The following is a 16,908-nucleotide window of genomic DNA, read 5'->3' as shown; positions in this document are numbered from 1 at the left end:
GAGGAGGGCACCTTTTGGGATGAGCACTGGGTGTTGTATGGAAACCAGTTTGACAATAAATTTCATATATAAATAAAAAAAAATAAATAAATAAAAATAAAACCACTAGCCATCCTGAATTTTAAAATGAGCTTCTTTTGGAAATTATGTATTTTCTAAAGTATTTAGAAGCTTAAATAATTTTCAGAAACAGAAAATCTCTCCTCTCCCTCCATACACACAAGTACACATATGCACCATATATACATATCTATGCATATGCACTTAATGTAATATGTATCTATTTTAATATATAATATAATTAATCATGCATCTAGGTTTGGGAGTAGTTTTTAAACGGAAGTAAATTTATTTACATCCAATTTATTTATTTATTTGAGTGTCTTTTTCTACTTTTTAATGTACCTTGATCATTTTCAATAGGCATTTATGTTCTACATGAAAATCATGCTTTTTCTGTATGTCCAAGTTTTGATTTATACTGCATATAATTAGAAAAGAACAGACTGTGTGAAAATGAGGGGGAAGGAAAAAGAACCATCAAGCAAAGGTCTTCTGTTTTAAAATGTTGCTTTTTGGTTTTTGTGTATATGTATTCTGAATTTATTATGTTTCTTTCTCATTGCCTGTTTCTTTCCTGATATATGCATCATAGATAGATGTATATAATTATATATGCTGAGGAATTAAAATAAATTATTAAGAGAATACAGAATTTAGTACTACTTCTAAAGTAAAAACATTTAATTTATGCAATTGTTATTACCTGAAAACAGATGATAATGTTCTTCCTTTTGTGTTCTATACCTTTTTTTTTTAAATATTGCACACAATTCTTTCAAAATCCACTGTACTAGTGGATTGAAAAAAACACTTATCTAGATATAGCTTGAAATAATAATTGGAGAGTTGAAATCCACGCTACTAAATGTTTCCTTCTAATGGCATTAAACATATGTCTTAAATGCATCCAGTTAGAGGAAGTCAAATTTATTAGCTTTAAAAGTCAAAAAGATAACATCAAATGTAAAGTAAATACAAAATTGTCTGTGGCAGAGACAGAAATATTCACCAAGTGCTCCAGTTACCCCTCTATATTTCTTGTCCCTACTTACAGAGCCACATAATTGTGCTGACCAATGAAACTTAAGAACGACACATGTCATTTCTAGACTGAAGCAGTATCAAGCTTATGCATAATTCTCTAGTATTTTTGTTTGTTTTTTACCTCTTTTGTGACAAATAAAAAGGTTATATAGTGCAAGAAATACAGCCATAGATGATGATGCTTCTGTCAGGCTGAGCTGTTGAGAAAACATAGAAATCACAGACCTCCCCTGCAAAACCACCCAGCCACTGCATTAGCTTATAGTGTAAGCAAAAATAAAAGTTTGTTCTGATAAGCCAGAGAAATTCTGGGGGTTAATTTTTTAGTACAATATAATACTACCTAGACTAGTGAATACAATGTCAAGGCCAATTTCAGACAATGCCTTTATTATGCATGTTGCTTTAAGACTAATATTGTTTCTTCATCATAGCACTCTATATCATTTCTCACTCAGAAGAAAGGTCTTCTGTAGAAAGAACATCAGTCTGCACAATAAGTCAGACTCCAAATAGAATTTTATCTTATTTTAGATCATTTCTGGTAGTTTAAAAGTTTAAACATTTCAATCATTTAATGCTGCCAATAACCAACATCATGGCACAGAATCCATTCAAAAACAATTTGTTGTACATTCTTCCAATTTAGCTATAATAGAACTATTAAAACACAGAAACAAAAGTGGGCCTAAAGAAACCATTAAAATTTATTAAGTAAATGATCCAGGAAGTAAAGTTATCTACTCGACCTAGAGCCAGTGAAATGTAAAATATGAAAAGACACAGATATACATAAATTTGATATACTTTATTATAAAACTATGTATAAGTTGCAAAGACACTTTGTAAAGGCAGCCTTATTAAAAGATATTATTGAAGAACATTCTAGTGTGTGTGTATGTGTATGTGTGTGTGTGTGTGTGTATACACATATAATTCACATTCATTAATATTTTCAACTTTATATGCTTCAGTAGCCATATTTCTTTTGGGGGATAATATGGCACCTGAGACCCCTTGCGAAGCTGGAGCAGTAAGCTATTCTGTAAGTTTTGTGACAAGCAAGATTCCAGCTTCCACCACAGGCTGGAAAAATATCTACTGGTTTTCTTTAACCCTTGCTAATCAGAGTGCTAGATAGATAGCGAAACTGAGCCAGTTCAGTGCCACCACCTGGATCTTTAATACGCTCAATGACACAAGGAATTAGGGGGTAGGTTAGAATTTATTATAGTCGTAGCTACAATCATACTGTAAAAGTCTCAGTTCAAATTGAATTCTCCAGTATTCTGGATGATTCTGTCTTTCTTCTGTTAGCTTTCCAATTATTTTCTTTCCTGGTCCCTGTAACCTGCATCAGTTTCTGTTGTTTGAAACCAAGAACACTGACAAATTCATCTTTGCAGAAGCTTATAATGCACCTTCTACATACTTGTCTGTCGATATATACTGCCAAAGACTTCCAGAAAAATAAAATATATTGCTTTTTTTTGCTATCATTCTTAGGAAAGATATGAAAAGCCTCATAATCACTCAACAGATGCTATTGAGTTTTAAAGAAACACTTTGTAAACATTATAAAAGGAGGAAGTGCAGTCTGTTCTTTAGTTCTTAAATCAAGTTAGTCCACTGAATTCTAATGAATGTTTCATTCCAGATATTTTTCATCTCAGGTATGTGCGCCTCCATTTAAATGAATAAATCATACATTTTAGAATTTACATTTGAAAAATGAATTTCAATTTATTTTATGTGAAAAAAAATGATAGCCATAGGATCTACCACATGTATCCATAAATAGAATTGTCATAGGAGATATGACAAAGAAATCCTTTTTGAAGGTGATAAAGAGGAAAACAATGTTTTATGTTATATTTACCATAAATTACATTATTTAATCTGTAATGAATTATAATCCATATTATATCATAAAAACAAGGCTGAGAAGTTTGATATAATCTGTTTTCTTTAGCACTTTAAACAAAAATTCCACTTTAAGTCTATCTGCAGTATTCTGCAATTCTTAAATACTAAATACCAAATAACGATTAACTTTTACTATAAACTCTCCACCAATTAAAAGTAATGTAGGGGTTAATATAATTCCTGGTTAACTATGATTAATTTGGAACTACTTTTGGTTATCTCCTTTAGGAGTCTCCCATCTTGCTTTTAAAAAAGTATACTAAACAAAAGGGAAATAAAAAGTTGTGATTAGTTTCTTCAGTGCTATGTTACTATGATTCTGAGTACAAGAGCCCATCTTAGGGCAGAAAGAGGATATGAAGACTTAGTCTAATGTTTCACTAAAGTACTAAGATGCAGGGCGCCTGGGTGGCTCACTCCGTTAAACATCTGACTCTTGATGTTTGTGGGTCATGACCTCACAGTTTGTGGGTTCAAGCCCTGCATTGGGCTCTGCACTGATGGCTCGGATCCTACTTGGGATTCTCTCTCTCTCTCTCTCTCTCTCTCTCAAAATAAACAAACATTTAAAAAAAGGTTAAAGATTAAGATACTAAGATAGTTATTTCAGAAAATTGATGAAGATGCTTAAGATGAATTTCCTGATGTGAATCTGTCTCAGACTCCCCTTCCCTTTACTGATGCTAAGAACTACCTCTGTGTGCATCCCTGCCTAGTCCACAAATCACTGGAAACCCAGTGTAGACAAATTTAGGTATCCTTTATTAATAAGTAGGGCATGTGATATTCTGTACTAATGGGCCTTTACACCATCTGAATAGCAGCCATCTCTCCCATTGTTATCTTAACCAGGTTGTTAATGCAGGTGATGATTCCTAAGACTGTCTTCATCCTTCAACTTCAGTTATCCATTCAGACCCCTGGAAAGCAACTGAAAAGCCTTTCTCTTCCCTCCTCTTAGTGTCAATCTGTACTGATTGTACAGGCTGGGCTTTTATACTATATGAGCAGAGTTGACACTCAAAGCTTTGTGGGGAAATAGGTTCAAGAATTCCATATACTTACATAAATGGTTTAAAAAGAGCTTAGGGTGGAAAGCTGCCACTTCCTGGCAAAAGTGCTGTAGGTTAGTTAGTGAGATAATTGTAATGGGATCACAAGTAACTTGTTATATCACCTGCAGGAAACTACCTTCTGCCTAGTGCCAGTATATTTTGATCACAACTTCAAACTCCACTTGCCCCCCCAGACTCTTTGTTTCTTACACACACAAGTTAATGATTACTATCTAATTGTTTTCTTCTGCACTTTCACCACGTGTGTAAGATCTTGAGAACTCAATAAACATTGAGACGAAAGCTGTTTAGGGGCTCTTGTCTGCTCCCAGACATTACCCTTTCTGGTGTTCAATTCTCCATCTGCTCTCTTGCTGGACAAGAGAGAACTTCAGACTCATAGTCTGTGACAAAGCTTTATCAAGAATTGAAGCTTGTTGGACAGTTTTGTCAGTGACCTTTCTGCCCTTAGACCCCTTTAGAAATATTAATGTTTAACCTCCTACCTGAGCATCATATGCCAACTTTCTAAAGGGAGTTGGTCTTACTTTCCTGATAGGTCAACCTCATCTTTTCCTTACTACCCTTTCCCCCGCAATTGATTGGTTTTTATTGTTTAGACAAATTTGTCTATAAATTTATTCTTCATTGTAAAGATTTTCTTCTTATTCTCTCAGTGTGAATTTTTCTTCAGTGAATTCTTTAAGAATGGGAATTAGTGAGATAGTTGGAGAAATAAGTTGGAGAGGAAAACTGCTTCCTTTTTCTCAGGTTGGTGAAAACTCAGTTCTTTGAGATTTTTCCCATTGGCCTTATTTTCCAAAAGTTATTCATTTTTGCAGCTTCCTGCTCAACATTTTCAGGTTTTTCATATTTTTTATACTGTGTCTGAATTCTCTATTCCTACTTCAGCTGCATTAACCTTATTATTTTCTTTTTTGGAAGTTTCTTTAATTCAATTTTTAAAAGGGAAGGTTTCAAAAATAATAGTTTCTTTATCAAATATTTCTCATGCATTTGAGTGTTATGTGTCAACACCACCTTGGCAAAAGATGACTGAAAAGAAAAATGAAACAACCTTATTATGCTAACCTAATATTAATAAAGAATATCATTTATCACCTGTCATTTTAACCCATATGATTCTGTGGACAATGAGAGAGATACCAGGAAGAAACAATATAGGGCTTACATTCAAGATGCTTCCATTTACTGGAGACTTTTTAAAAATTTTATTATAGGAAAAATATAATAAATGGCATAATCAAATGCTAGTTTTTATTATACATTATTTTGACTGCTGTAGTTGTATCTTTGAATTTGGTAATTTTTGTCTTTTTTTAAGCCTTAGAGTCTGAGAATTTTGTTTGCATCCGTATCATCACTATTAATAATGAATCTCCATTTCAGAAATCACAAAAGTAAAATGATTTATAGACCTTTTTTCAAGGTGTTTATAAATAATCTTTAAGATCAATGACCATACCTATAATGGATGGAAAATATAAGCATCTGTCAACAGGAGACTGATTTATGAAACCTAATAATATTAATCTCTTACTAATACTAGTTAATCACTACCGTCTGAGTAAAATCTTCGAGTAATTTTCTAGTATTTAGATTACCTTCATATTCTGTGCTCTGGGCTACTTGATATCATAGCAATGTCCTGGAAATTTATTTTGTTCTGCCACCAGATCAAAATCAGTAAAGGTGAGTAGTTTAAGTGGAACAGAACAAATATATAATTTAAAGATGATAACACTAATAATAAGTACTCTCAAACTAATCCACTATGGATGACTTTTGTGGATTATTGACATTTACTGCAATTTGAAGAATGCATTTTGGAGGTGGAGGGATATCTAGTAGGCAACTTAGATAAGTCTCCACAGGATGGCAGCATGTTGGTATTATCACTATGTAGTATGATCTGCTTTTGTAATGAGCATCGGTTAATCTTAGAAATTGGACTCCCCTAGTGCTACCAGAGGCAACGAACTCCATGGTAGCTATAAGACTTGCATAAAAATAATAATATTAACGCACTATTTTAATAAATATGTTATAATAATTGTTTATTGGATTGATATTCATGAGTATAATTTGTTCATAGGCAGTTCTGCACAGTAATCAAATTACAATCATAAGGCTTCTTAATATGTGATAAATATGAATTTATCAAGGGAAAACATGAAATGCTATTCAGTTTTAGTACATTTTGTTGACAAAAACCCTGAAACGCCCATTTCCATTGACATGTTTTACTAACACCATCAACTAGAAACTACTACTACTACTACTACTATTACTACTACTATATTATACCTCTGCCCCACTACTTCTACTAGCTGTTCTTGACATTTCCATGGAAGGATGCTCATGGGCACAACCCTTGAGGCCCCTGTTTGTCTTCTGTCTTCTGATGTACTCTATTGCTATACTGCAGTAATTTTATCTGATTAGTGAATTTAGAAGGAAAAGTCTAACACCCCTAGATCAACCCTTTCCTCTCCTCTCTTTTTCTGGGAACTCTATAGATAGGGATTGCTAACACTATTTTGTTTCTCCATGTTATAACTCTTATACAAGTAAACCATTCATATGAGGAGGGCTTACTAGATCTGGTACTATTATTACTTGTTGCCAAATTGTGTCTAAATCTGAGGTTCCATATTTTTAAGTCTACTTACATATAGATATGCACCATAATGCTTCAGATTCAGTTTTATCCATATTAAGACTTTTTTTTCTATATCTGCCTTTTCCTACCCTATTTCTGGATTGTTTCAGAATTCAGTCAGACAAGATGTGTATTATTTATTGGACCCTGCTATATTCCTTAAGACTTAACTAGTGCCCACAGACTATGAACTAAATGCTAAAGTGATTTTCATAGATGGTATGGTTAGTGTTATTATTGTCATTTTATATATGTGAACACTGAAGTGTTGAGAAGTTAAAGAAATTTGTCAATGGTCATATTCCACATATTAGTTATTTATAACTGTTTAACATATGACTCCAAAGCTTAGTGGTTTAACACAACACCAATTTATTACTGCAAAATTTCAGGAATCCAGCCACACTTTAGCTAAGTCCTCTGCTTAGCATGTCTCAAAAGGCTGCAAAGAAGGTATTGGCCTGAGGACTATAATGTCATTTGGAGGATCCACTGGAGAAATACTCGCTTTTACATTCACTCAGTTGTGGATGACAATTTAGCTCCTTGTAGGCTGCAGCTGGCTGGAAATCAGCTTCATTTCCTTGCCACATGGGCTTCTCCCACATGGCAGCTTGCTTCATGAAAGCATGCAAGTTGAGAAGGCAATAAACAGGGTCTGCTAGCCAAATTCAAATGATGATCTTTTGTAACCTAATCATGGAAATGACATCTAATCGCCTTTGGTGTATTTTATTGATTAGATGCAAGTCACTGCATCCAGACCACACTCCAGAGAAAGGCTTACATAGGTCATGACTACTAGAAGATGGAGAGCTTTAGAGACCATCTTACAAGCCAGCCTACCACACTACAATCCTGTGCAAGAGTCAGGATTTGAATCCAAGTATTCTGACACCATTTTCTCAGGTATGTCAATAATCCAACGAAGCTTCTTCCCTGGAGCACATTATAATTAGTTGGCTATATATTGTCCATTTCTAATTTTCTGTTTCTAGCAAACCCATATCTAATAAACAGAATCTTTTTTAGAAGATTTAGAATATTGATCAGGTTATAGTCAAGTTTCCACTTGGGCATCAGTTCAAGCTGACTTTATTCATATTGATTACAAGATGTGTATATATATACATATATATATATATATACACATATACATATCTATTTCTATTTCTATGTCTATATTATCTATCAATATCTATATGCCTATGACTCCCAGATAAGGATGAGGGATTATGTATTTCTAAAAATCAATTATTTGGATCACAAAATTATTTCTAAAATAAAACATATTTCTTATGTTAAACACTCAATTTAATACTAAGGCAGTGATTCTAGATTAAATATAGTGATCAACTTAAAATAATATTTTACTAATATAAGCCAATTTTATATCTCCATATATGTTTTAAAATCAAGTATAATTCTCAATTATTATTACTTTCCAAATTACAATGGCATATTTGAGTGTCTGTACAAGTCTGCAGGTTGAACTAAACATATCATTCGAGAGAAGAGGAAATCATCAAGTCTTACAACAGTATCTTTTGAGTTCTCTTTTCTCTTGTTTATTTTTCTTAATGCACAACATGAACATTATTGGGAAGATTCATAAAATTATCAGAGTCCACATTCAGAGGTATCAGAATTTTTCCAGGGGATATGAATTAAATATTTCCCATTGGATTGTATTATAATACTTTAAATAGTTTCTCTATTTTCAAATCACTTTCAGTAAGGGGGGATTTCAAATATTCAAGTTTAGGCTCTTCTTCCCCTCAGGATCAAATCCTCATTCAAATAGATATTGATTTATACATAAACACTTAACTAGACTTGTGAAGTGTCTATTTATAAATCCTTGAAGTAGTTCTACTATAATAAAAAGTATTCCCACTTAATCTATTTGTCTCTAAATGTAAATTTTTGTCTTTCACCTTTCTGAAAGCAGTATGGATCTATTGTTAAGAATAAGCTCTGAAGCACAACAGTGCTCTATTTGTCTAACAAATGTTAACAGGTCAATCCAAATTGTTATTACTTCCTTTTAAAAGAAAACCTTCAAAGTGCCCCGCATTACTGTATAATCTTTTTATCTTGTAACATTTTACAATCAACACTTAGACTATTTGTACATCTCCCCCTTTATTTGCTATTCTGTCCCTTGAGCTTTCTCAATTCTACTAATTTTTGTAGTAAGAGCCACTGGGAAAGGATAACATTTCATTTGAAAAAATACCATGCTTGCCCTTTCATAGAAATCAATATAAATTGTGGTTTCTTCCTCATTCTACTTGGACATTGTCAGATATAACCATGCCCTCAGAAAGATCTTGTAACTCAATGATATTTTTTCTGTTTGCACAGTAAAAATCTACAATACTTTAGCTTGACAAATTAAAGAAGAAAATGTATTATTATAGGTTACTTAAGATGTGAATGTTTAGCGAATACAATCATTGTTGCTGCTTTATTTCCTATTGTATCATGTGATATTAATTATGGTTATTAAAGTTAGTTAAGAAAGATAATCCTTAGTAACTTAAAATTGTATCTGAATTGAAATATTTTTATTTCACTGACCTTTTAAAAATAAAATGTATTCTATAAATCATTTATTTTATAATTGCAAATAAAAGTACATTTGAAGCAATCCTATTCTGAGGCTCAGCACTCCCTGTAAAATATGGGTTAGATGTAATACAACCACGCATGCTTTTAGTAATGCAGCCTAAAGAAAAAATGTTCCTCAATTCTGTCCAATAAAAGGTTTAATTTGGGTCATGATAACATTGAGTTCTTGCTACAATGACCATTTATGATGTTATCCCAACTGCTACATTCAAAACCTGCCATATGGTAATGAAAAGCTTTTCAGCAAACACATAATGAAAACACTCTGATCCCATAGTTTACCATCAATATATACCAACCTTATCCTATACCAAATTGTATGGTTGTTTGTGGACTTTGAATACTGTTTAGTTTATTGGGTTTTATTAATTTTCCTTTTCTTATGTTTTTGGATATTTCAGTTAGTAGTGTTGCTGGTATTTACCAAACACTCTTTGGTAATAGAAACTGTTTGATAGTAGAAGTTAGTATTATTCGACATGGTTTGTATTTTATAAAAACATAAGAAAGAATAATTATTCCTCATGACAGATTGATTGTTATGATTATCATTACAGTATTAGATATTTGGGAACTCCTTTCTATAGATTCTGATTGTAGAGAAAACATATACCAGGATTTAACTACTTAAATCACCTACTTTGAGAAACAAAATGTCTCTTATGCCAATAGGAAGAGCTTCTAGGCTGAAGCTTGGTGAGTAGTATTAACAAAATAGAACATATCACAGAAGGTTAATGGGGTAAGCGGAACAATAGCCACCTCCCAAACAAAATATTAAGGCACTAATTCCTGGTACCTGTAGATATGTTACATTACATGACAAAAAGACACTAAGATGCAGATGGAATTATAGCTGCTAATCACCTGACTTTATGATAGGGATATGATCCTGGATTATCTGACTAGCCTATGTAATCACACTTGTCCTTAAAAATGGAAGAGAGAGGCAGAAGAGGAGGTCAGAATGAGGCAATATGAGATGGATTTGATCTGCTGCTGCTGACTGAAGATGAAATAATGGGTCCATAAGCCAAAGAATTCAGCAGCCTCTAAAAGCTAGAAAAGGCAAATAAAGGTATTCTCTCCTAGAACCCCCCAAAGGAAAGTAGCCTTGCAAACACCTTGATTTTAGCCTAGTAAGACACATGTCAGACTTCCAACCTACAGAACTGTAAATAGCATTACATATTTTATTTTTTTTGTAAATGAAATATATTGTCAAATTGGTTTCTATACAACACCCAGTGCTCATCCCAACAGGTGTCCTCCTCAATGCCCATCACCCACTTTCCCGTACCTCCCTCCCCCTGATCAACCCTCAGTTTATTCTCAGTTTTTAAGAGTCTCTCATGGTTTGCCTCCTTCCCTCTCTGAAACTTTTTTCCCCCTCCCCCTCCCTCATGATCTTCTGTTAAGTTTCTCAGGATCCACATAAGAGTGAAAACATATTGTAACTGTCTTTCTCTGTATGACTTATTTCACTTAGCATAACACTTTCCAGTTCCATCCACGTTGCTACAAAAGGTTATATTTCATTTTTTGTCATTGCCAACTGATATTCTATTGTATATATAAATCACAACTTCTTTATCCATTCATCAGCTGATGGACATTTAGGCTCTTTCCATAATTTGGCTATTGTTGGAAGTGCTGCTATAAACATTGAGGTACAAGTGCCCCTATGCATCAGCACTTCTGTATCTCCCGAATAGCCAAAGTAATATTGAAGAAGAAGACCAAAGCGGGAGGCATCACAATCCCAGACTTTAGCCTCTACTGCAAAGCTGTCATCATCAAGACAGCATGGTATTGGCACAAAAACAGACACATAGAATTGAATAGAGACTCCAGAATTGGACCCACAAAAGTATGGCCAACTAATCTTTGACAAAGCAGGAAAGAATATCCAATGGAAAAAAAGACAGTCTCTTTAACAAGTGGTGCTGGGAGAACTGGACAGCAACATGCAGAAGAATGAAACTAGACCACTTTCTTCCACCACTCACAAAAATAAGCTCATACTGGATAAAGGACCTGAATGTGAGACAGAAAACCATTAAAACCCTAGAGGAGAAAGCAGGAAAAAAACCTCTCTGACCTCAGCCGCAGCAATTTCTTACTTGACACATCTCCAAAGGCAAGGGAATTAAAAGCAAAAATGAACTATTTGGGACCTCATGAAGAAAAAAATCATCTGTGCTGCAAAGGAAACAATCAACAAAACTAAAAGTCAACCGATGAAATGGAAAAAGATATTTACAAATGACATGTCAAAGGGCTAGTATCCAAAATCTATAAAGACCTCCCCAAACTCCACACCCGAAAAACAAAGAATCCAGTGAAGAAATGGGCACAAAACATGAAAACACACTTCTCTAAAGACATCCAGATGGCCAACAGGCACATGAAAAGATGATCAACGTTACTCCTCATCAGGGAAATACAAATCAAAATCACCTCACGCCAGTCAGAGTGGCTAAAATGAACAAATCAGGAGACTATAGATGCTGGAGAGGATGTGGAGAAATGGGAACCCTCTTGCACTGTTGGTGGGAATGCAAACTGGTGCAGTCACTCTGGAAAACAGTGTGGAGGTTCCTCAAGAAATTAAAAATAGATCTACCCTATGACCCAGCAATAGAACTGCTAGGATTTTACCCAAGGGATACAGAGTACATCACATATTTTATACCACAGAGTTTGCGATAATTTGTTATAGCAGTAATAGAAAACTAAAACAATCAATAGAATACTAAAGTGGGAACCAGGGAAACAAAATTCATCAATGTGCAGCACCCATTCTGAGGAAGTAAGTAGAATTAAATTGGGATCATGTATAATCCAGGCACTAAGACATTCTTTTTCTTTCAAGGTGGAGATAGTCCATGTGGTTTCCAAGATTGTACAAAGTACCACTTAAGACTATTTTTTCTTTTCTTTTTTCTATTTTTTGCTTCTCCTTCCTCCCACTCTTCCTTCCTTCCTTCTTGCCTTCCATCTCTTTCTTTCTTTCTTTTCCTTCTCTTTTAGTCTCAATTCACCAAGGAAATTTTAATGGCAAATTTAATGTTCCATATAACTTATCTGAAAAAAATGTATTCTGGATAGATGGTACTTAGAATTCTGGTCATTAGAAAGAATTTTCCTTATTTAAAAATCGGCAAACTAATGTTAACCTATACATTAATCTGTGTGAGGTTAGTCAGTGAAAGTCACTTGCCTTCATTCTTATAAATGTTCATCCATGACTAAGAGAAAATTCCTACTCCTTTTAGGAGTAGGAGTTTTATCAACAAAGCAGATGTGTACACATATTTTTCTTGACACACAAAATTTTGTACAAAAATGTCAGTCTATTTTTAGAGATTTTGATGTCTCATTACACACCATTATACTGGCCATCAATTTATAAAACACTTTTACAATGCATTAAGTATTCCTTACATCCACCCAAATGAATGCTTCTCTTTTACCTCTTTCAGTATTTTCAGTACATGTACCTAGTCTGCTCAATTTTTCATTATAGTCTCATAGTTTTTTTTTTTTAATCATTTATGTAGTCCCTAGCTTCATAAGATAGTAATATCTGCAGAGGCAGGGAGCACATACTTTTTGATATCTCCCAACATGAAGTGACAAGGGCCCAGTTTTCCTTTACATACATGCTCTTTTAATGAAACAATTCCCATTAACTTATATATTAAATCATGTATTCCCCTCAGTCTTTGACAGAAGCAGGTCAATGGGATTATACTACATATGGAAAAAAATAGAATTTTTAATTAAGAAAATGGTTTGATAAGTGATTAGTAGGAATGAATTAAGGAGGCTTTATTTTTCTTATTTCAAGTGCTTTGGCTTGACTTTCTAGTATGTAGCTCTTATTTTTATGATTAAAATGAACACAAACCTACCATTATGATGAGAAATAAGAATTGTATGAGTCATACAAATTAGAATTAGTATGGTGTGCATTCTGATATTTAGTTGGTCCAAAAATCCTTTCTCTAGCTACATGTTTGAATAAGTGCTGACTATTGGCCATAATGACTACTTTAAGATTCATCAGAGTCCCTTTTTCTATTTTTCCATCTAATGGAGTGATTATTGAATTGCAAAATGATCAAATAACGGCAAAGTCCAAGTAGAAAATCAGTGAGGACATATGAGGAACAGGTCAATCCTGATTCATGATGAGAATCATTGTCCTCCTCTTAATTTTCCCTCAAATATATTTATTGGACACCTATTCTGTTCCTGCTGTACTAGGCTCTAAGTATTCAACAAGCATGCAAATCAGTATCTATTCCTCTACTGTCAACTTACCTGAGAGTTTCCTGATCATTCACACTGTATTCTGGGCATGTCTCTCCACTTCTTCAGTATTGTTTCTCAGGACAATATTTCTTGAGGTTTTCAGTTGTTTTGAGCAGAATTTGTTAGTAAATTCTGTCAATGTACTTCTTACTTCTCTCCCCCTTTATCTTTCTCTCCAAAATCATTTTTTGCTCACATTTTAACACTCTTTCCTTATTCATTCCAAGAGTGGAATGTTCCAAGACTTTCTCTAGAGTTCATACCACTTCAACTTCTTAAATAATTCCTTCCTCTTAATGATAATTAAATCCAGATGTCATCATTTCCACTTCCTGCTCCCACAGTTTAAAAGATAAAATGTTTATTAGGTCAAATAAAAGAGTTGTCAGATAATTTGCCATTAGAATGCAAAGTTTTTACTATGTTTATTACAATCTCTTGTACCTGGTGTTTATTATCATTAATTTATATTCTTTATATGTTTATTCATTCTCTTTCTCTCTCTCTCTCTCTCTCTCTATATATATATATATATATGAAATTAGTTGGATATAAAAAATATTAGTGTATAATATAATTAATTTTACTATGCATACATTAAAAGCCAACTAATTTCCAGGCATGGAGTTGAAATTTTGCATTCTATCCTTTGGCATAAAAGGAAACTCTTCTGTCTCCTTTTAACAGCTTAAATTAAGAGGATATTTTTAGTCAAATGTACAAAAAAAAAAAAAAGAGCTAAACTTTGGTACAAATTTCTTTAAAAATAAACATTTATTTACCTTTGTTTGCTGGTTTTGTAGATATGCCCAGAGGCATTGAGTACATTTTTGTAAATTAAAAGTAAATCTGTGGGTAATTGGTAACAGACAAGGCTATTGCCAACTATACCACATGCATCTGGTAGGAGGCCGGGTTTATCTTAACTGTAGGCTTCTCCTAGTTTAGTTAAAAATAAAAGTGAACCTATTAATATTTCTACCTGAGAACTTGCACATTTGAATATTAGAATGTCATAATGTTAAATTTGTTTAACTAGAACATTTTTATGTTCAAAGCATATTATTTTGATTGATGAAATAAAAGACTTGGACTCAGTGAACAACACGGAAAATACTAGTTGTTATTTTAAAATATGTCTTAAGTAGTTTATTATCCAAACCTAGAATCCTGTCAGACAAAAGTACTGGATAAAATATGAGGTTCTTTTAATATTTTTTATAAAGTTCTTAAACATTTCTAGCTGAATATCTTGAATTTCTAATTAAATACAGGCTTGCTTGACTTATAATGAACAAATCCTATGTAATTTGGCTTTTAAATTAATAATTGACAAAAACATAAGGCTATAAAAGTGTTATAGGTGGCGAGGGTGAGCCTTAATGCAATCTACTTATCTTTATGGGTGTTTTTGTTTTCGTTTTTGTTTTTTTTTTTTTTTTTTTTTGTTTTGTTTTTGCTGAAATACCTTAAACCTTACTTCAAAATTGTTTTTTAGTGATTTGGTTACTTTGGTAAAAACACTTTATATCATTAAGACTATTTAGAATTATCTAGTACCTAAAGCATCACTAAACATGATGGACTTTAAACAAAGCATTTGCTCCATGCCTTATTCAAGTCTTACAATGGAATCTCTGGAAATGTGTGCTCTCTGAAAAATGAGTAATATTCTATTCCCTAAATGTGTCTTTAAGAACCATTCACAAGAGCATCCAATGGAATCTCATGGTTAAACACAATAAAAGCTTCTGACAGGGCCAAAGGTGTCTGGGGCCAAGCAGGTTGACTTAAAGAGTTCTTCCACCAAGCTTAGATGATAAACAAGAAATTGTGATCTCAAAAGCACTCAGGGATTCTCAATTTAACTTTAGCTGTTATTTTTTACCCACTGTTGCTGAGAAGTAGAAATTTTGAATTTTAATCTATGAAATAAAAATGGGGCAACACCTGGCCAAGATTTTCTGGGTTTTTTTTTTTTTTTAAGGAATTGGAGCATTTTGCTGATAAAAATGACAGTGCAAAAACAGTTACCAGCAAAGGACTAATTTTATTTTATTTTATTTTTTTATTTTTAATTTTTTTTTCAACGTTTATTTATTTTGGAGACAGAGAGAGACAGAGCATGAACAGTGGAGGGGCAGAGAGAGAGGGAGACACAGAATCAGAAACAGGCTCCAGGCTCTGAGCCATCAGCCCAGAGCCCGACGCGGGGCTCGAACTCCCGGACCGCGAGATCGTGACCTGGCTGAAGTCGGACGCTTAACCGACTGCACCACCCAGGCGCCCCAAAGGACTAATTTTAAAAATACAAAACCAGTTTTCAAGGTAGTTCCATCAGACTTCGTTCCTATGGGGAATGATTTTCATGATTCCCACTGGAAATATATATGATATCTTGGGTCTAGAGATAATGATAAGATTTGGCAGTAAGAAGAGATCTAGATTTGATCTAAGAACTATGGCAAAAGATGCCTTTGGTAGCACTTTGGTGGCTCAGTTAGTTAAAGGTCTGACTCTTGATTTTAGCTCAGGTCATGATCTCATGGTTTGAAGGTTCAAGCCCCAGATTGGGCTCTGTGCTGACAGTGCTGAGCCTGTTTGGGGATCTCTCCCTCTGTCTCTACCCCTCCCCTACTCGCACTGTCTCTCTCTCAAAATAAATAAACATTTTATTTTTTTAAATATGAAATTTATTGTCAAATTGGTTTCCATACAACACCCAGTGCTCATGCCCAAAAGGTGTCTCCTCAGTACCCATCACCCACCCACCCCTCCCTCCCACCCCCCATCAACCCTCAGTTTGTTCTCAGTTTTTAAGAGTCTCTTATGCTTTGGCTCCCTCCCACTCTAACCTCTTTTTTTTTCCTTCCCCTCCCCCATGGGTTCCTGTGAAGTTTCTCAGGATCCACATAAGAGTGAACACATATGGTATCTGTCTTTCTCTGTATGACTTATTTCACTTAGCATAACACTCTCCAGTTCCATCCACGTTGCTACAAAAGGCCATATTTCATTCTTTCTCATTGCCACATAGTATTCCATTGTGTATTTAAACCACAATTTTTTTTATTTTTATTTTTTTATTTATTTATGTTTTTATTTATATGTGAAATTTATTGTCAAATTGGTTTCTATACAACACCCAGTGCTCATCCCAAAAGGTGCCCTCCTCAATACCCA

Source organism: Herpailurus yagouaroundi, unplaced genomic scaffold, assembly GCF_014898765.1.
Source record: "Herpailurus yagouaroundi ecotype Mexico unplaced genomic scaffold, PumYag 139, whole genome shotgun sequence".
In the NCBI taxonomy this organism is placed as follows: Eukaryota; Metazoa; Chordata; class Mammalia; order Carnivora; family Felidae; genus Herpailurus; species Herpailurus yagouaroundi.
Note: the sequence above shows the minus strand (reverse complement) of the source record.